Source organism: Myxine glutinosa, chromosome 12 (genome assembly GCF_964187855.1).
Source record: "Myxine glutinosa chromosome 12, kmMyxGlut1.1, whole genome shotgun sequence".
NCBI classification, from domain to species: domain Eukaryota; kingdom Metazoa; phylum Chordata; class Myxini; order Myxiniformes; family Myxinidae; genus Myxine; species Myxine glutinosa.
Genome location: NC_136272.1, coordinates 9,235,228 through 9,255,858, shown reverse-complemented (window position 1 = coordinate 9,255,858; position 20,631 = coordinate 9,235,228).

The window sequence follows — 20,631 nt, the reverse complement described above, 5'->3', positions numbered from 1 at the left end:
TCACCTTTTTGCATCCTTTTGTCATAAATAAATTCATTCATATGAAGGTCAGCTTCAACCCCCATCCGAGTGAATGTTAGTTGTCAGCCTTTCTGTAAAACAACAAAAGCATTTTACATTCACACCCAAGGTACACGCAGCCGAATTTTAACAGGTGCACCTGTCTACCTGAGCAAATGTCACACACACCTGCAAACACAATATTTTCACCCATATCTCTGACACACCATACCATTTCAAAGCACACTCTGCCACACACCAAAACTCACTCTTGATACCTCAAGACATGCACACAATCGTTTGAGCTCATGACAAAATACAGGGCACTCTTGATACTTCAAGACATGCACACAACAACGAACAAGTGTTCACCACCGCTTAAGTGAGTGAAGACAGTTGGAACCACCGCTTACAAAATGCGGACACCCGTGCAACATCACCACTCTTTCTTCAGAAGAGTGCGTGATTGTTCAGAACCACCGCTACAAAATGCGGACATCCGTGTTTTATCTAGTCAAATCTAGTGGCCAAACCCACATTGACAAAAACACTCCTGGGGTATTTCACGCGATCAACCGTCTGGTATACCCACAAACCATATAACCAACCAAATAACCAATTAAACTAAACCAACCAACAACCAATTAAACAATAACACACCACACTGCAAATTTATGCAAGAACAGACAGACAGATGAGGCGAATAGTTAACACAATACACCACCCTATGACCATAATACCATAATACTCAGGAATCAAATCTGTAATCAGTTCGTTAAAATGCGTTACCAGCGACAAGGGGAAGTGGAGAGTACAGCTTTGTGCTCGTCTTTATTTCCCAGGTCGTCCTAGATTAGCAAGAGGTCACGGTCGCCATCTTGTCAGGGATATTTTCCCTACAGTAGTATGTAATATATGAACCAAGAAATTCAATGTCCATCAACTTGTCAGAAGAGTCACAAATTTAATTCCCGAGGAGGACAACACTTTCTGTCTTCAAAAATACAATTCACAAAAACACACAAGGAAGATTTACAACAAATCTTAGATCAAAAGTCCAAGGTGAAAATCCCGGTACAGTAGGGATGCGCAAGGAAATATCATACCAAACACCAGCATGCATAGAGTACAGTTAACATACAGTGCAAACATACAGAATCATAAGGATACAGTAGCATGCATAGAATACAGTTAACATACAGTATGAACATACAGAATCATAAGGATACAGTAACATGCATAGAATACAGTTAACCTACAGTATGAACATACAGAATCATAAGTACAGCAAACCAACATCCTACAGACCCAGTGCTAATCCTGGTTATTTGGTCATTCGTTCTGATTTTTAAACCATTTCAAGTGGGAGGAGCAAGAGGAGGGGGGAGGAGCGAAGAGAGGGGAGGAGAGCAGCCGGATTGGTTGGGTAAAAGTTTGGGTGGGAGGGCACAAGGATCGGGGGATACAATGTGATTGGTCAAGTGAAATATTGGGATGAGGGTGCTCCCTGCTGGGAGCAGATCTGCATTTACAAATCCTTTAATGAGAAGAATGTGCTGCTCCAGACTCTTCGGCACCAAAATCAATGTTTCATTCTCAATCAATGTTTCTCATTCTCGCAATCATAACGATGCGTAAACGTTGCAGCGAGGTTTTATAATGCCATTGCAGGGACATTATGATTTAATATTTAGAAAATATACAATAAGAAAGTCCTTATTTAATCACTCAGTAGCTGTGACAATCACATCCTTTTCCAATCTGCAAATCATCTTTTCCCTCATAAGTCAAAAGCATACTGCAATCCCACAAAAGATTTTACTGAGAGAGAGAGCTAGCCTACATGGATTTTATACTTTATTATTTCCGAACCGTTATTCAGTTTAGTTTTATTTTAATACTCAATACTGCACACAATTTTTAGTTCTATACATAATTTTCTCAAAACCTAGTTGTAACATTAAATTGAGAATGGACTTCAGAACTACCATCCCCCAGAAGTCACGTAGGCGAAAGTGGGAGGGGACACACCCTACAAATATTTACATCTAATTTATTGAAACAATGGTAGTTTGTTAAGACCGCGAGCTGAAACAATTTGTCATAATGACCATTTGTTTACCAAGCGCTTTGGCAAGTAAGCCTCGATAACCCAGCAAATCACTTCAAAGGGCCTCGGTAGACATTATGGCTCCAGTTGTATTATTATTTAATTATTAAAAGAAAACAATACCCTTTTCTCCAATTTGATAGACCTTTGGTTTGATGTTCAATTCAATCAATTTGATAGATTTTGATAGAAATACATATTCCCCTATTATATTTGTAATAATGTTTCATCAGTCATTGATGGCAATATGTGCTCCGCCATTGCCTCCACTAAGAATTTTACTCTCCTCGAGCCACGATTCTGGGCAGTGTCAGAGATAACTTGTCAACTGCAGGGAGATCGCAAAGCTTTGCATGGAAACCATAAAAAAACACCCGCAGACTAGGAATAAGGGTTGAGGCTCATAAAAGTTGCTTGCTTCATAAATTTACACTTCCACACCACCCTCCCCCTTCCACCGACTCTGCCCACCCTCCCCCTTCCACAGACTCTGCCCACCCTCCCCCTTCCACCGACCCTGCCCACCCTCCCCCTTCCACCTACCCCGCCCACCCTCCCCCTTCCACGGACTGTCTCTGCCCAACCTCCCCCTTCCACCGACTGACACTGCCTACCCTCCCCCTTCCACCGACTCTGCCCACCCTCCCCCTTCCAGCGACTCTGCCCACCCTCCCCCTTCCACCTACTCCGCCCACCCTCCCCCTTCCACCCACTCCGCCCACCCTCCCCCTTCCACCCACTCCGCCCACCCTCCCCCTTCCACCTACTCCGCCCACCCTCCCCCTTCCACCTACTCCGCCCACCCTCCCCCTTCCACCTACTCCGCCCACCCTCCCCCTTCCACCGACTGACTCTTCCCACCCTCCTCCTTCCACCGACTCTGCCCACCCTCCCCCTTCCACCGACTGACCCTGCCCACCCTCGCCCTTCCACCGACTCTGCCCACCCTCCCCCTTCCACCGACTGACTCTGCCCACCCTCCCCCTTCCACCGACTGACTCTGCCCACCCTCCCCCTTCCACCGACTGACTCTGCCCACCCTCCCCCTTCCACCGACTCTGCCCACTCTCCCCCTTCCACCTACTCCGCCCACCCTCCCCCTTGCACCGACTGACTCTGCCCACCCCCTTGGACCGACTGACTCTGCCCAACCACCCCCCCCCCCTTGCACTGACTGCCTCTGCCCACCCTCCCCCTTGCACCCACTGACTCTGCCCACCTCCCCCTTGCACCCACTGACTCTGCCCACCCCCCCCCCTTGCACCCACTGACTCTGCCCAACCTCCCCCTTGCACCCAGTGACTCTGCCCACCCTCCCCCTTGCACCCACTGACTCTGCCCACCCTCCCCCTTCCACCGACTGACTCTGCCCACCCTCCCCCTTCCACCGACTGACTCTGCCCACCCTCCCCCTTCCACCGACTGACTCTGCCCACCCTCCCCCTTCCACCGACTGACTCTGCCCACCCTCCCCCTTCCACCGACTGACTGCCCACCCTCCCCCTTCCACCGACTGACAAATTTCAGTCATACAGTCATGTGAAAAAGTAAGTACACCCCATGTAAAGTTTTGACTTTTTCAACATATTTCAACATACAGCTATTTGATCTTCATTTCAACAATATTGATAGATAAAGGTGATATATCATGAAACATTTACATTTTGTAGTCCATTGTATAATTTAAATAAACATCAATGCAAATTTCGCATGTGGAAAAAGTAAGTACACCCTTGGCTCTAATAGGTGGTATTGCCCCCTTTGGCAGAAGCAACCTCAAGTAGGCCTTTCTTTTCACTGTCGACCAGTCTGACATCGACTGGGAGAAATTTTTGCCCACTCCATGCAGAATTCTTTCAGCTGTGCGATGTTTGAGGGGTTTCTTGCATGCACAGCTCGTTTCAAATCCCCCCACAACATCTTGATGGGATTTAGATCCGGGCTTTGACTTGGCCATTCCAGAACCCTCCATTTCTTTCTTTTCAGCCATTCCTTGGTGGATTTACTGGTATGTTTAGGGTCATTGTCATGTTGCAAGGTCCACCTTCGGTTGAGCTTCAACTTTGTGACAGATGGCCTCACATTATCCCCAAGCATCCTCTGGTTCAATGAAGAATTCATAGTGGATTCTATGATGGTGAGCTGCCCCAAACCATAATATTTCCACCACCATGCTTTACAGTTGGTATCAGGTTCTTGTGGTCAAATGCTGTCTTTGGTTTTCGCCAAACATGTCTTCTGGTACTGTGGCCAAATAGCTCTAGCTTTGACTCATCTGTACAGAGCACATTGTTCCAGAAGTGCTGGTCCTTGCCTCGGTGTTCATTGGCAAACTTTAGTCTTGCCCTGATGTTCTTTCTGGACAGCAAAGGTTTCCTCCTGGCATACCTCCCATGTCGATCAAATTTGTGCAGCCTCTTTCTAATGGTAGACTCGTGCACTTTGACATCAACAGTGGCAAGAGCTACCTGTAGGTCCCGTGATGACATTCTGGGGTTCTTAGAGACTTCTTTCAGCATCTTGCGGTCTGCTCTCAGGCTGAACTTGCAGGGGCGGCCTGGCCTGAACAAGTTGGCAGTTGTTTGGAATCTTCTCCACTTGTAGATGATCTTCCGGACAGTCGAATGATTGATTTCAAATTGTTTGGAGATCTGTTTAAATCCCTTCCCAGACTCCTAGGCATCCATAGCCTTCTTTCTGAAGGGCACAGAGAGCTCTTTTGATCTAGGCATGGTGACGCCGCACACTTCAACAACAATGAGCAAACCAAACTAAATGTCTCAGGTTTAAATAAGACAGGTTCCTCCAAGATTCTCTCTAATGATGTTGTCATCATTTGCACCTGAGCTGGTGCACCTGATTCTAATTTTAGGTATTTGAAGTAGTGATAAATATAGGGGTGTACTTACTTTTTCCACATGCGATATTTGCATTTGTTTATTTAAATTATACAACGGACTACAAAATGTGAATGTTTCATCATATTTGTTATATTATATCACCTTTATCTATCAATATTGTTGAAATGATCAAATAGCTGGAGTCTCGCGAGATCTCGGAGACGGTGGGAGGGATTTTCGAAGCTCCACACGGTCTCCACGTTTTTCGAAGTTAAGTCTGTTCACAATTGTATTTTGTCGAAACTGTATTTATCTTTCGGTGTGTGAAGTTATTGTGTGCAACTTTGGTTGTTTCTCGGTGTTTATCTTTCATAAATTGATCGTCTGTTTGCCGTGTCGCGAGCAAGGCCTTTGCCGCGTCGCGAACGATTTGAAATCGAAGTTAAGTGATTGTTCCCATTTGTATTTTCGTTAAAACTGTATTTATTTATGGTGTTGTACGTATATTGTGTCCCGACGAAGATTTTTCGGTGCAAATCTTTCATACCTGTATTGAAAATCGTGTTAATTCGTGTCGTGTCTTGAGGCCTTGTACAGTGTGCACTGTACAACCTTGAGGCTTTGTTTTTCTCTCAGCGGTCCGTCGTTTGTGATCCAATAACTTTCGTTCTCTGTATTTCCAGTCTTTTCACCCATAGCCTTCTTCCTTGTATAAATCTCAACTCAAAAAAAAAAAAAAAAAAACATTTCCTTCTCTGTTCTCATTCGTTTATTCATTCTTATTCGTTCGTTCGTTCTTCGACCACGTGTTTCTCCCCCATTTCCCCAGATAGTTTTCACTCATTAACCTTCAATGTTTACACTTTCCCCTCAAGTTATGTATTCCGTCATATTTTATAACACCTTTTTCTTCTTCTTCTTTAAAAGGCTGCTTTCGACTTGCTCACCAAATCAATTCATCCCAAAAAAAATATCCATCTCCTATAGTGCCTTTTTTCTACATTCCCTAAACTCTCCTGCACTCCATCCTCCATCCAGCGTCCTTAAACGTATTGTTGCGGATATGGGATTTGGCCTCCATCCATATCCGCTTGTAAATATTCCCCTATTTCCCCAATACTCCCCAACTATCCCCAATCCCCCATTCCCTAGTCCCATTGTCTGTAAACAACACTCTGTAGAACCGACCTTCCCCTTTTTCCCCCATTAAATGTCGTGCCCAGGTTCACCGCATCTCACGTAGACAACTATAGGACATCTTGCTAGTTATTCTTAGTCTATGTCAGTTAAGGACTCGTTTCCATTAATTCTGACTCTTCGTTGCACCAGAATGTGATTGTATGGCACCAGTAGTAAGTTTAGGACCTCCCAATACCTCCCCACAACCTCATCTCCGCATCCTCCCATCATCTCATGGAACTACAACAACAACAACAACTACAACCACAGCGGGGGCGGCGCGGCGGCGCGCGGGGAGTGCGCGTCCTCACTCCGGCTTGGTTAGCCGCCATTGACCATGCGCTCCGACGGGGTTACCACGAAGGGGCTCACTGTCAGCTCCTCGTCAAGGGCGGAGCCCGGTAACCCCCCCCCCCCCCCCCCGCACCCAATAAGAAGCGGCGGACCGATTCCATCTGGGGCGGAGCTAACGAGCCGAGGGCGTGTCACTCCCCGCTGGATATACGCAGCCACTTACCGGAGGTGACGAGAGATGCGCCCCCAGCTTGGAAAAAAACGTCACCTTCTAGCGCTGAGAGAGACCTCCCGCATCTCTGGACCGGACCGGGTCGATTCTGCCCCTGAGCCAAGGTGCACCTTGAGCCATCGACTACCTGCCCCTCCTTGCCATCAATCCCTGTGTGAGTCAGTCTTGTCCCGTTTATCTGTGGTCTGTCAGGGCTAAGATAAGACCGTGTTTAAGTGCCCACCTTTCTATGCTGTACCTCTTGTCAGTGTAATCTAAACGTTCTGCAAATCCATATTATAACCTCCTCCGGAGGTCTTGAGAACTGTACCCCTGGTGTCGTGTCATTGAACCCAGCCGTTGTGTCCTTTCCTTCATTGATTTAGCATAGCGCGACTTAGTCAACATTCGAGTGTAATCGGGTAACTTGTGCGAACACGGCGGCCATTCCGCTCGGCCCAGCATAACATCTCAATAAGTCGTGTCCGTAACAATTGGTTGTCAGGAGTTGGATTCGGACATGGGACTAAATTCATTTAGCCCAAATTTTGGAACACCAATTGTACTATTAGAGTAACAATTGGTGTCGGGAAGTGGGATCGGTCCCGGAGCGCGTTTCACGCGCTCGAAATTATAACGGCGAAATTTAATTGTGTTTTACAAAAAAAATAAAAACCCGAATTTTGAAAGTCGCGCTATGGCAGACCAAGACGGCTGGGTTCCGGTAGAGGAGAGGGAGGCAGGGTCGATCCAGGACCAAAATGAGGGACAAGAGGAGAGCGAAGCAGTGAGGGTGGCAGGGTCGCAAAATAGCGTCGTCGCGCACGAGGTTACGGGCGCGCAAAATGGCGCCTCGCACATGGCCACGGCGTCCACGCCCGCGACCGTAGTAGCGCCACCGGTGGATTTGAACCTTTTTTTAATGCAAATGAAGGCCCTTATGGACAAGAATAATGAAGAAATGGAAAACAGAATGATGGGGGCCCTTATGGGCCAAATGGGGGTAATGAGGGACGAAGCGAGGGGTACCGGTGAGGGGTTAGACAATAATTTTAAGGGATTAGACAAGAAATTTGGGAAGTTAGACAATAATTTTGAGGAGTTCGACAAGAAATTTGGGAAGTTAGACAATAATTTTGAGGGGTTAGACAACGGGATAAAAGAGGTGAGAAATGGGTTAATGGGGGTAGAAAACAGAATGGCCGCTCAAGAGAATCAAATGGAAGGGATGCAAAAGGGGTTAGAGGGGTTAGAAAACAGTATGGAAGGCAAATTGAGGGACATGAGGGACCAAGCGGAAAGGGAAGTTAAACAAATGGGGCAGCAGATAGAGGGGGTTAGAATGGGGGTAGAAACTAAACTGGATGCTCACAGGGAGGAAATGGAGCAGATGAGGGTGGCATCTGGGCAGGAGATGCAAGTGATGGGAGAGGAGATCAGAAGAGGAGTGAGTGAGGAGGTCGGAGGAGTGCACGAGGAGGTGAGGCACTGTAAGGAGCGCATGGAGAAGGAGGTGAGAAAGGGGACTGTAAAATTGCAAGGGGGCATAGAGGACCTGACGCAGGAAGTAGAACAACTGACAGAGGGACAAAAAGAACTAACGGACCAGGTAAAGAAGAACACAGCGGTAATAGGAGGGTTAAAAGCGACACAAAATGACCTAAAAAATGACTTGGTAGCGACGAAGAGGGAATGTCAGATGGTACGTGAGGGACTGACAACGAGGTTGGACGAGGTGATAGAGGTAATGGAGACGAAGGACCGGCAGGTGAGGACGCACATGGAAACGGTCAAGGTAGCCTTAGAGGACGAGCTTGAGGAGACGTACCGGGACATAAAAGAGGTGAAGCAGAAATTAGAAGAAGTGGAAGAAGGGATGAGCGAAATTAAGAAGCGACGGAGAGGGGATAAGAAAGAGATAAAAGAGGAGATAAAAGAATTGGTCCAAAGTCTGTGTTTGGATCGTGATGATGTGCTCATTAACCGGATGAGGGATTCGCAGGTGATGGAGGAGAAGCGAAGAGGAAGAGGACCCGGTGTAAGTGGTGACCAATATGGTCGTGCGTATGATGCGCCAGGTGATTTAAGAAGCTTGGGGGTCGAGATGGACCCGGGTGTTCGTGAGAGGCCGTTGGTGAAGTGTGCGACAGGGCTGGTGTGCGAAAAAGGAGGTGTGCGAGAAAGTCCGACTCTGGGGTGTGTGAGGAAAAAGTGCGTGCCAAGGAGTGAGGGTGCTGGCGAGAGTGAGTCGGTCGTAGCGCGTGTGCGAGGGAGCACATGGAAGCGCGGTGTGGTAAGTGTTACAGAGGGTGTGACGGGAGAGTGTGCGCAAGAGTGTGCGCGAGAAAGGTGTGTGACGGACAGGTGCATGGGGAAAGAGTGCGCTGTCAAAAGTAAGGAAGAGTGTACACCTGTGGTGAGTGTTACAGAGGGTGTAACGGGAGAGTGTGCGCGAGAAAGGTGTGTAACGGACGGGTGCATGAGGAAAGAGTGCGCTGTCAAGAGTAAGGGTGAGTGCGCTGTCAAGAATGGAGGTGAGAGTAGTGAGAGTGACAAGGAGCGTGAGTTGGTTGTGACAGGTGAGAAAGGAAGCACACCTGGAATGGTAGAGCGTGAGTGGGAATGCACACTGGAATTGGTAGTGAGGCACGTGGTTGGGTGTGCGAGTGAGAGCACACCTGTGATTGTCACAGAGGAGGTGACAGAGGAGGGGGCGCGAAGAGGTGTGTTGGTGAGGTGTGCGACCAACGAATGTGTGCCAAAGTGTTCGGTGGTCAGGTGTGTGACCAAGGCTGTGAGTGGAATGAGTGTACCTGGGTGTGTAAGGAAAGGTACGAGGAGCATGGGAACGGCTGGATGTGTGAGCAAGGAACGGGCTGTGGGCTGTAAGCATGCAGGTGAAGCATCGACGTTAAACGGGTTAGCGGTTAGAGCGACTTTTAGCCGAATCGGGCCCTCGGTGCGTGCTGGGCCTCGCTTTGAACGGCCGCGTCCGTGCTCCACTAGGCGGAGCGGGCAGCTGGATAGGAAGGGTCGTCATGGCGACCACTTTTTGTTGAGGCATTCCGGCAGGTCGAGATCGAGCCATGGGATGGCTCCACGCCGAGGTGGTGCGTGGGATCTCGGCCCGGGTAAGCCCCCGTCCCTGCCCCGAATGCGGGACGTATCCAGCCGCTGGCACCAAACAACCCGCATTCATTGCTCGGCTTTACGAAGCCGGGCTTTGGACAGGAATTGGCGCACCGAGAGGCATTAGTGAGTAGACTGTGTGATGAGGTTAGTGTTTTGGCCCCGAAATTAGAAAAAAACAAAATTTGATGATTGGCAAAGGATTGGCAGTAATGATTGGCAAATGATGGGTAGTGATTGGCAAATTTTTGATTTGTTGAAATTTGATGTGCAAAATTGGTAGTGGGAGATGCCCGATGTGGTGGGATGGCAACTCTGTCATCCCTCACAAACGTGGGGCAAATGCGCTATAGCTTATGGGGTGTATGGCAGTGAAAACTAGCCCGGGTGGGTTAGGATATTGATAGGGACCTAGAAGATGACAGTAGGTAACGTTAAGATTAGTTAGTGACTGATACCTGTAGTGGGGACGCAGGTAGATTAGTGTGGATTATAATGACGAGGGAGCGCAATAGTTTAAAGGGGCGACTGGGAAGCGCAAGTTTCAGAGGGGAGTAGTTAGATGAGATGATGCCGTGTGGTTGAGAATTGAACAGGTGTGATTGCACAGGTGTGCAACTGGACAGGTGTGTGGAGCAGTGTGTGAGTAGTGAGTGTTGTGGATCAGCGCGAATGCGCTTGGGGAGAGAAGGGTGCAGGTGGCACCAGGTGTGAGAGCACAGGTGTGCAAGTACAGGTGTGTGGAATACATGGAGTATAGGAATGAGTGGTGTGGAGAGAGTTGGAGTAAGTGGTACGGAGTGGTGTGCATGGTGCGAAGGTGTGGATGGGGGAAGAGTGGACCCCTTTCACGAGTACCCGGGGTGGGTAGTGTAAGTGTTAGGTAGAGGGTATAGGTAAATTGTGGTTGGATATTGGCATTTGTGGTGCGGTTGCAGAATGGTATTGTGGATGGGTGCATTAGTGTTGTGGAAATGGCTGGGCGTGTAGCCTGTTAGTGTGTGTAGTTGGTTTGGGCACTCCACCACTGTGAGGATGTCGGCCAGGTGAGGCCGCAGGTGGGCTCTGGGAGCCGGTAGAGTTGTGGATTGGGCCCGAGGATCCGGAGGACGGACCCGGGTAGCCCAGTGCCAGAGAGGGCACTGAGTGGGGAGAGCGCCAGAGGGCCTTCCCCAGGTAGTTAGGTTAGGGTAAGGAGCAGGTAAGCTCGGAGGCAACTGCAGTGGTGGAGGTGTGCAGGTGGGTAGACCTGCGGGGAGAGCTACACGTCGCGGCCCAGAAATTGTGCGAGGGCACCGAGAGATGAATAGGGGGAGTGAGACCCCAAATTGAAAAGCGCCACAGTTTGGTCAATGGAAATTGGTTTTTAGAACCCATAGTGTAAGAGGGCCAATGGTTTGGCAGGAGAAAGACCCCGGGTAATGTAAAGTTGTTAAAGTCATTTAGGAAATAGTTAGGATTGATGAACCTGTCGCACCATACGCAGCCACTTACCTGAGGTGATGATGATGACTCCACACCTGTGTTTTCTTTGTTCTGTGTGCAGGAAATAAGAATTGCTGTTTGGATTTGTGAGACGCATCACGACGTGGACGAGACATTGGGGTGATTCCATCTCTCCCTCCCTAGGAGGGACTGATGATGAATTGGTGATGGCAAATTATGATGTTGAGTTGGAGATGGCAAATTTTGATGAGAGTTGAAAATGGCAAATTTGATTGGTTAGGAGGGAGAGAAGACGAATTTGGTTTATGGGAGGAACGGGGAAGACAGTAGGGACGTTTGTTGATTTGTAAAGTAGATGTTTATGGGTAGTGTTGTGTTTTGTGGATACAGTAAGGGGTAAGGGAGGGGCAATGTAGGTTACCTGGTGGGGGGGGGGGGGCGTACGGTAGGAACGTACCTGTCTCACCTGGTTCCCATGTGCCCCCAGTGTGCATTACCTTATGTTGCGTGCACTTTTGCGCCCTTACCACCTTACTCACTTGTCCTCTTCTTTTGTCTCCCACCTCCGAGGATCTGGCTTTGGGGCAGAGAGAGAGAGGAGGGAGAGGTGCTGGCTCCGCCGTTGTGGGCCTGCACTTTCGCTGCTTGCTGCCGGGATCGATACACCATATGGACCGCAATTTTTGTGGCCGCCCACCATGGACCGCAGTTCTCTTGCGGGCAAGCACCACCCGTGGATGGACCTATGGGTCAACGTGGCACCTATGCCATACAGGTGAACCACTTTTAGTTGGCCCCCTGACGGCCACAATACAGAAATGGACGCGGTTGGCGCCTTTCTTTATTTTTGAAAGAAGCCAGAAGGCCAAGTACACCACAGGAAGGCAAGACCAGCGGCAGAACATCGGCCGGCTGCGACACCACCGGTGATTGTTGAACACTTTATTGGTGCACCGGATGGTGCTGACTGTACATGATGGGGTGGTGCTTTTGGTGCTTGGAAGGGGTGCTCTGCACATTATTAAAGGCCGTAAGGCCACAGAGCACTCGTGGGTTGGTGTATCGATGCTGGCATGCGTGCTCTCTCTATGCATAACATCTGCATGTGTTCCTCCAAAAACAGGTCCTGGATCGTAGTGTAAATATCAGTGTAGTCTGGTGTAAATAATGCTCCCTACCGGCGGTGTGTTTAGTTTGAGAATTCTTTCCGCGATTCGGTTATCCTGTGGGTGTGTTTCTGTGAGGAGAAGGGTGCAACGTCGCAGGGGGACATATTTACTCATTTGTGCACATCTGTAAAACTGTCGCACTCAGGGTAGAGTTAATAGTAGAGGGAACTACATCTGAGTGCCACACTAAAGTAGGTAAAAATTTATCGGGTCGGGAAGCCCCGAGGTAGAGAAGGGTGCAATGTTGCGGATATGGGATTTGGCCTCCATCCATATCCGCTTGTAAATATTCCCCTATTTCCCCAATACTCCCCAACTATCCCCAATCCCCCATTCCCTAGTCCCATTGTCTGTAAACAACACTCTGTAGAACCGACCTTCCCCTTTTTCCCCCATTAAATGTCGTGCCCAGGTTCACCGCATCTCACGTAGACAACTATAGGACATCTTGCTAGTTATTCTTAGTCTATGTCAGTTAAGGACTCGTTTCCATTAATTCTGACTCTTCGTTGCACCAGAATGTGATTGTATGGCACCAGTAGTAAGTTTAGGACCTCCCAATACCTCCCCACAACCTCATCTCCGCATCCTCCCATCATCTCATGGAACTACAACAACAACAACAACTACAACCACAGCGGGGGCGGCGCGGCGGCGCGCGGGGAGTGCGCGTCCTCACTCCGGCTTGGTTAGCCGCCATTGACCATGCGCTCCGACGGGGTTACCACGAAGGGGCTCACTGTCAGCTCCTCGTCAAGGGCGGAGCCCGGTAACCCCCCCCCCCCCCCCCGCACCCAATAAGAAGCGGCGGACCGATTCCATCTGGGGCGGAGCTAACGAGCCGAGGGCGTGTCACTCCCCACTGGATATACGCAGCCACTTACCGGAGGTGACGAGAGATGCGCCCCCAGCTTGGAAAAAGAACGTCACCTTCTAGCGCTGAGAGAGACCTCCCGCATCTCTGGACCGGACCGGGTCGATTCTGCCCCTGAGCCAAGGTGCACCTTGAGCCATCGACTACCTGCCCCTCCTTGCCATCAATCCCTGTGTGAGTCAGTCTTGTCCCGTTTATCTGTGGTCTGTCGGGGCTAAGATAAGACCATGTTTAAGTGCCCACCTTTCTATGCTGTACCTCTTGTCAGTGTAATCTAAACGTTCTGCAAATCCATATTATAACCTCCTCCGGAGGTCTTGAGAACTGTACCCCTGGTGTCGTGTCATTGAACCCAGCCGTTGTGTCCTTTCCTTCATTGATTTAGCATAGCGCGACTTAGTCAACATTCGAGTGTAATCGGGTAACTTGTGCGAACACGGCGGCCATTCCGCTCGGCCCAGCATAACATCTCAATAAGTCGTGTCCGTAACAGTATTTTTAACTCGAAGGTCACAAGAAACTCATTTTGCAATAAATGTTCGTTTCCCATAAATCGTACACTTTCAAAAATCCAATCTCACCCCTCCCCTCCAAATCTTCCCCATAACCCCTCCCCTCCAAATCTTCCCCATCACCCCTCCCCTCCAAATCTTCCCCATCACCCATCCCTTTCAAATCTCCCCCCTTGCCCCCTCCCTCCTAAACTACCCCCTCACCCCTCCCCGCCAAGACGCCCCCTCGCCCCTCCCCTCCTAGACTCCTGCCTCACCCCTCCCCGCCAAATCTCCCCCATATCCCATCCCTTTCAAATCCCTCCCCTTGTCCCTTCCCTCCCAAACTCCCCCCTCACCCCTCCCCTTCAAATCTCCCCACCCTCATTGCTTCTCAATTTCCCCCCTCTCACTCCTCCTCCTCAAAGCGTCCTCCCCGCTTCTTCCCCCTTCAAACTCTCACCTCCATCTCCCCCAACCTTCTGCCTCGCTCTTCCCCCTCCTCAAATAACACCTCATTGTGGCTCACCCAATCACCATCAAACCTTTTGTCCGCCCCATCCTTCCCTTTCTCCGAGCTATTCTGAAATCTCTGACACACCTTCAACAGCTCTCCCTACCTCTTCCACCTCTTCCACATATTACCCTACCCCTCCTCCCCCCTGTTCTGTATCTGATGCTCCCCCTTCCTCTTCATTAACGGTATGGACCTCAAACATCCGGGGCCTTCGTTCAAACTTAACTGATCTCTCCATACAGGTTGCTTCTGTCAAACCAGACGTGATCTGCTTAACAGAAACTTTCCTCCTTTATGATGTCTCTGATTCCATAGTATCTCTCCCGGGCTACTCCCTCCTCCGGTATGATAGACCTGAGCCTCGTCCTCGAGGCGGGGTTGCTATCTTTATCAAAAACTCTCTTCCTCACTCGCCCTGCACTGCACTCTCTCCACCTCACCCCCAGGAATACCTCTGGCTACGGCTTCCCCTTCGCTCCCACCTCTTGTTCATATGTGTGTTGTACCGTCCACCAAACAGTGATGAATCCATCTACATCTCGCTGTCTGATGATATGGACCAACTTCTATCTACTCATCCCAACTCTCTCTTCCTCATATGTGGTGATTTCAACTGTCATCATGCCAGTTGGCTGGGTGTGGGTACCTCTCTCACCAGCCATGGCTCCTCAGCAAAGGACTTCTGCGACTCACTGGGACTGACACAATCTGTCAATTTCCCGACCCGGATCTCAGTCAACGGAACATCTTCTCTTCTGGACTTGGTTATGACTAACTTCCCTGAAAATGTCTGCTGCTCTTCTTCTGCTCCGATCGGATCATCTGATCATGTCCTTGTTAAAGTGGACATCTCTCTGACCATCCTCAGGGAGCCTGCTCAGCGTCGACGAGTCTGGCATTTCACTCAGGCCAAATGGCACGGTCTTCAAGCAGCCATCAATCATCTGGACTGGTCTCCCATCTCTACCACCTCTGACATCAACTCATCCTGGGAATTCTTCCAAAGTAAATTGCTCTCTCTCATGCACAGATTTATCCCATCTCGTCTTCAGTTGTCATACCCTTCCTCCCGTCCATGGTACACGGAATCTTGTGGTGAGGCTGTTGCCCAGAAACAACTTGCCTTCGTCTCCTGGAAAGCAAATCCAACGGAAGGAAATCTCATTTCCTTTCACAAAGCCCAAAACAAGTGTGTGTCCACCCTCAGGAGAGCCAGGAAACAATATCTCTCCGTTCTCAAGACCGAACTCTCTTATCTGTCTCCCTCTTCCAAATCCTGGTGGCGTCTGGTCAAATCCGTTTCTGGTGTTTGTTCCCCCTCCATCCCCTCCCTTACCTCAAACGGCTACACAGCTGACTCCGCACGTGAAAAAGCTGAATGCCTCAACTCTGTGTTTGCCTCTAAATCTTGTGTCCCAAACCCATCCCTCTCTGTACCCACCATACCCAGTCGTACCCTGCTGCTCCTGGACTCCATGTCCTTTCCTCCTGACAAGGTGGAAAAGCTCTGTCAACCCTCGACTCTGATTCTGCAACTGGACCCGACGGCATCAGCCCACGGGTCCTAAAATCCTGCTCTGCTGCTCTATCTCACCCTCTCTCTGTTCTCTTCACCCTCTCTTTTGCTCAAGGCCAACTGCCATCTGCTTGGAAATCAGCCAACATCACCGCTTTGCACAAAAAAGGTGCAAAAACAGATCCTAGCAACTACAGACCAATCAGCCTTCTCCCAATTATCAGCAAAGTCATGGAATCCATCATTGCTTCGGATATGAAATCTTTCTTTAGGCCATCAGCCAGACCCCCAAAATAGGGTCCATTGGTACCAAAATGAGGGAGTAAGCCTAATATTGATTTTTGGATAGGTCTTTACCCCTAGAATATGAAAATATGTGATAGCAAATTCAACCATGTAGCTAAATGGGTGTTATCACCTCATTTTCAAAATGGCCGCCAAAATGCATGTTTTTCTATTAAAAACACCATGTTTCATATTCTTGTAGGAATTTGTAACAAATAGCATTGCGTTTTGAGATGTTTAAGACTTTACAACTCTCTTAAAGTATGAAATACATCATCTGAACTGTAATCCAAGAAGATAGAATCCAATATGGCGCCCAATTTCACAAAATGGCTGCCATCATAGCAACAACTTTATGCACAAAATATGCACGAAAATAACTGGCATTCAGTAGATTTGCAAGTATACACATGGAAAAAAGTATCGCACCACCACGTATTTTCGACATAGTGGAAATGTATCAATGAATTGATACATTTCACCCATTGAAATGTATCAATGGGTGATAACGCACATTTAGCTACATCGTTGAATTTGCTATCACATATTTTCTTATTCTAGAGGTAAAAACCTTGTCAAAAATCATTATTAGCCTTACTCCCTCAATTTGGTACCGGTTGACCCCCCTAGCTGATAGCCTACCTCTTCTCCAATGGCTTGATCTCTGATCATCAATTTGGTTTCAGACCAGGTCACTCTACTCTGGACATGCTGCTTCTGCTGTCTCAACAATGGATGGAGGTCCTCAATGCCAAACAGGAAATTAGAGCTGTCTCCCTCGACATATCACGTGCCTTCGACACGGTCTGGCACCCCGCTCTGCTCACCAAACTCTCCTCCTTTGGTATCCATGGAAATCTCCACGCATGGCTGGCGGACTTCCTCTCTAGTCGACGTCAACGTGTGGCCCTGAATGGGTTTCTCTCATCTCCTCTTCCTGTTCAGGCTGGAGTTCCCCAAGGCAGTGTTCTGGGCCCTGTGCTTTTTCTGGTCTTCATCAATGATCTCTCTGACTCTCTCGAAAATCCTCTCTATCTCTTTGCTGATGACTCCACTCTCTGCCGCTCCATTCCTCTTCCCTCAGATCGGCAGTCTGCTGCCTCCTCACTCTCTGAAGACCTGGACAAAATCACAGACTGGTCAAACAAGTGGAACATGTCTTTCAATCCTGACAAATCTCACACTCTTACTATGTCTCTCCGAAAAGATCGACTGGACAACCCTCCCATCTACTTTCTCAACAATCCTCTCCAAGAAGTTCTGTCGCTCAAGATTTTGGGTCTCACTATCTGCCATGATCTTTCTTGGGAAAACCACATTTCCAAGGTGGCCTCCAAAGCCAGTCGCCGACTGGGCATCCTCCGTCGTGCGAAGTCCTTCCTCGGCACACCTGAGCTCCTCACCACATACAAGGCTTTCATCCGCAGCTCAATGGAATACTGTTCTCCCCTATGGGCCAGTGCTCCTGCCTCACACCTAGCTCGGCTTCACGCTGTTGAAACCAAAGCTTTCAGAATTATTGGAATCTCCCGCGATGAAGCTATCTCTGAGGGCCTTTCACTCACTCACCGCAGGCAGGTAGGTGGTCTTTCTGTCTTCTACCGACTCCTCTCCGGCCTTGCACCCCCAGCTCTCTCTGTGCTCTGTCCCCCAAATATTCCTACAGGTCGCACAAGCTCTGCCAGCAACCCTCTGATGGTTAAACTGCCGAAATCTCGGCTCTCTGCTCACCTTCACTCTTTCATTCCTCTTTTCTCCCGCCTCTGGAACAAACTCCCTCACTCCCTTCAATCCCACTCCTCCCTCCAGGTCTTTAAAACAGCTGTTCACCACCATCTCTTATCTTCCCCCATCCAAAACCTTGATCTTTTCTACCCCCGCTAATTCACCCCAGATCCACCTTGTTTGAAATTCCAACTTCTTTCCTGGAAGTCCTGGCAGTGTCCATATGTTTTATACCTCTCCCACCGCCCCCTTCCCATGCCCCCCCCCCCCAAAGCCCTCGCCCTCTCTCAGATCTCTCGATGTCTCCATGTCTCTCGGTCCCTGCTCTCAAATGTTGTGTTTGTGTCCTTCCCCCTCTCTCCCCATCTTGTCTACCGCTCCCGATGTTATATGTTTTATGTGTCGGTTTGTCTTTCTGTGTGATTAATGTTCGCTCTTTCACGAGCCTCGATCTTGTATACAAAAAAAAACAAAAAAAAACAAAAACCTGTATGCTGAAATATGTTGAAAAAGTCAAAACTTTACATGGGGTGTACTTACTTTTTCACGTGACTGTATATGAAACTTTACAAAAGTTTAAATTTTTATTGCTTTTCAATCCTCTGAAAGGATAACGTTATTGCACTTATTTAAGGCTCTCGGACTGGGTCCGTGGTTCTGCGGCATGAAGCTCGAAACTATCGACCATCTTACTATAATTCACCAAATGTCTGTCCGTCCGTTCGAAGGTACCGCAAAAACGGCTGAACCGATCGCAACGATATTTTGGGTGGGTAATCCTGGGATCCCCAAGAGTAAAATCGGCTATCTTGTTTTTCCAATTTCAGCTTTGGCCTCCAGCATTTTCAGGTTTGGATTCCTGCATAACGTTATTTTCCCGGGTGCCGCACAAACGGCTGCACCGATCCGACTCGGTGACCTCGGACAAAGACCTTTTATAAGGACACGGGTTGAATCCGTGCTTGAGAGAATGCCAACCCCCTCCCCGCCATCACGGTCGTCTCTCCAACTCACAATCCCACGAGATATGCGGAAAGGACGACCCAAAACCAATTATCTTCTTTTTGATTCGTATATAAACATCATTAAAAGTAAATAATGACCTCGGCCAAAGTTCAAACGACGTGGGTTTAATCTCTACATGAGAGAATTCCACATAGCTATTTGGGCGGTGTATAAGCCAACAGATCGGTGTCTCCATCGAACTTGCCGAGGCCGTAACAACTGTCGGCTCAAAATCCTTTTAACTGTTGACTTGGTAGTTTTTACAATGAAGGAAACATTAACAATGTTGTTAAAAGTTTATTTTGTGATTAATTTGTGATTGGAGTTATGCTGTTTGGAATGAAAAAAGAGATATTATCGAGTTCAAGTGAATGACGAAATGCCGTGATCGTTTCTATCTTCTAAACGTGAACTTCGCGGATCGCCATATGCAGATTCGCCATGGACCCACGATCGATGTTTCTGTACGTGAACGTACCCGTTTGTTTGCGAACAGGTACGTATTTCATGGAAGTCCTTCACGAACTTGCTGTCCATGTCTGACGTGCTAATGAGGGTGCTGCAGGAATGTGGAATTTATTGGTTTCATGCTTTAGCATTCGCTGTATCTGCATTGCCTGTTTGCTTCTGGCCTCCCACCCGTGCGTAGCACGGGTATCTCACTAGTAATCATAATACACCTCTGGACCAGAAGAACACGTGGGAAACGGGAATAGACTGTGAACAAACACCAGCCAAGTGAGATGTTGAATCGAGAATGCAAGCTTTCTGCCTTTGATATCATTTATGGAGCATCAATGTGATGTTTCACTCCCATGTGTTTATTTGTGATCACCTGTCTGTATTGTATGATGGTGTGCTTTATACAAGATCCCTGGTGTTACAATTCCTGTTGTAATGGCTGTAAATTGTAATAGCTCATTAAAACAATTCCTGTTGTAACACCGACTCCACCCACCCTTGTTGTTAAAATTAATGGCTGTAAATTCTTCCTTTACTTGTATAAAGTCTTGTGAAAAGTCCAGATTGTATAAAAATGATAATTTAACAAGATCGGTTGTAAATAGTTATCTTCTGGATGCTATTATCCAACTTGTCATGGTTTACCACTTGTGTGATTACGCCTCTTGGAATATAATATTACAAGCTCAATTGGAACGAAGTTCAGGTGAGCTTATGCGATGACACGTCGTCAGTCCGTCCGTAAACACTTGAAACTTCTCCGAAACCGCTGATGGGATTGCGACCAAATTTGGCACAAATGATATTTGTTGTGTTGTGACTAAAGTTTGTTCACGGCATTAAAAAAGAACATTGGGGTCTACTGGGAGTCAAAGTGCATCCAGGTTTAACCCCCCGAAATAGGAATTTGCTTTTTCTCTCTGAAACTACACACGCAATTTCGATGAAACTTGACAACAACCTTCATCACCCGTGATGCACCAAAGTTTGTTCACGGCACAAAGAAAAATCGAAGTTTAGAGGGGTATATTGGGGGGCAAAGTGGGTCCAGGTTTGACCCCCCCCCCAAAATAGATATTTGCTTTCTTCTCAAACTACACACACAATTTCAATGAAACTTCACCACAACGTTAATCACCCATTATGTACCAATGTTTGTTCAACGCATTAGAAAAATTGGGGTCTGAGGGGGTATACAGGAAGGGAAGGGGTGTGGGGGGGGGGGGGGGGATCCAGGTGTTGCCCCCAAAAATAGGTATTTTTTTTGTTTGTTTAAAGTCTTGTGATTATGTTACTATAATTGTACATGCTGCCCTGTCTTCTAGAAACCATTCAAATTGGTTTAAAATACCTTTAGTCAGTGTCGTCTACTGTTTAT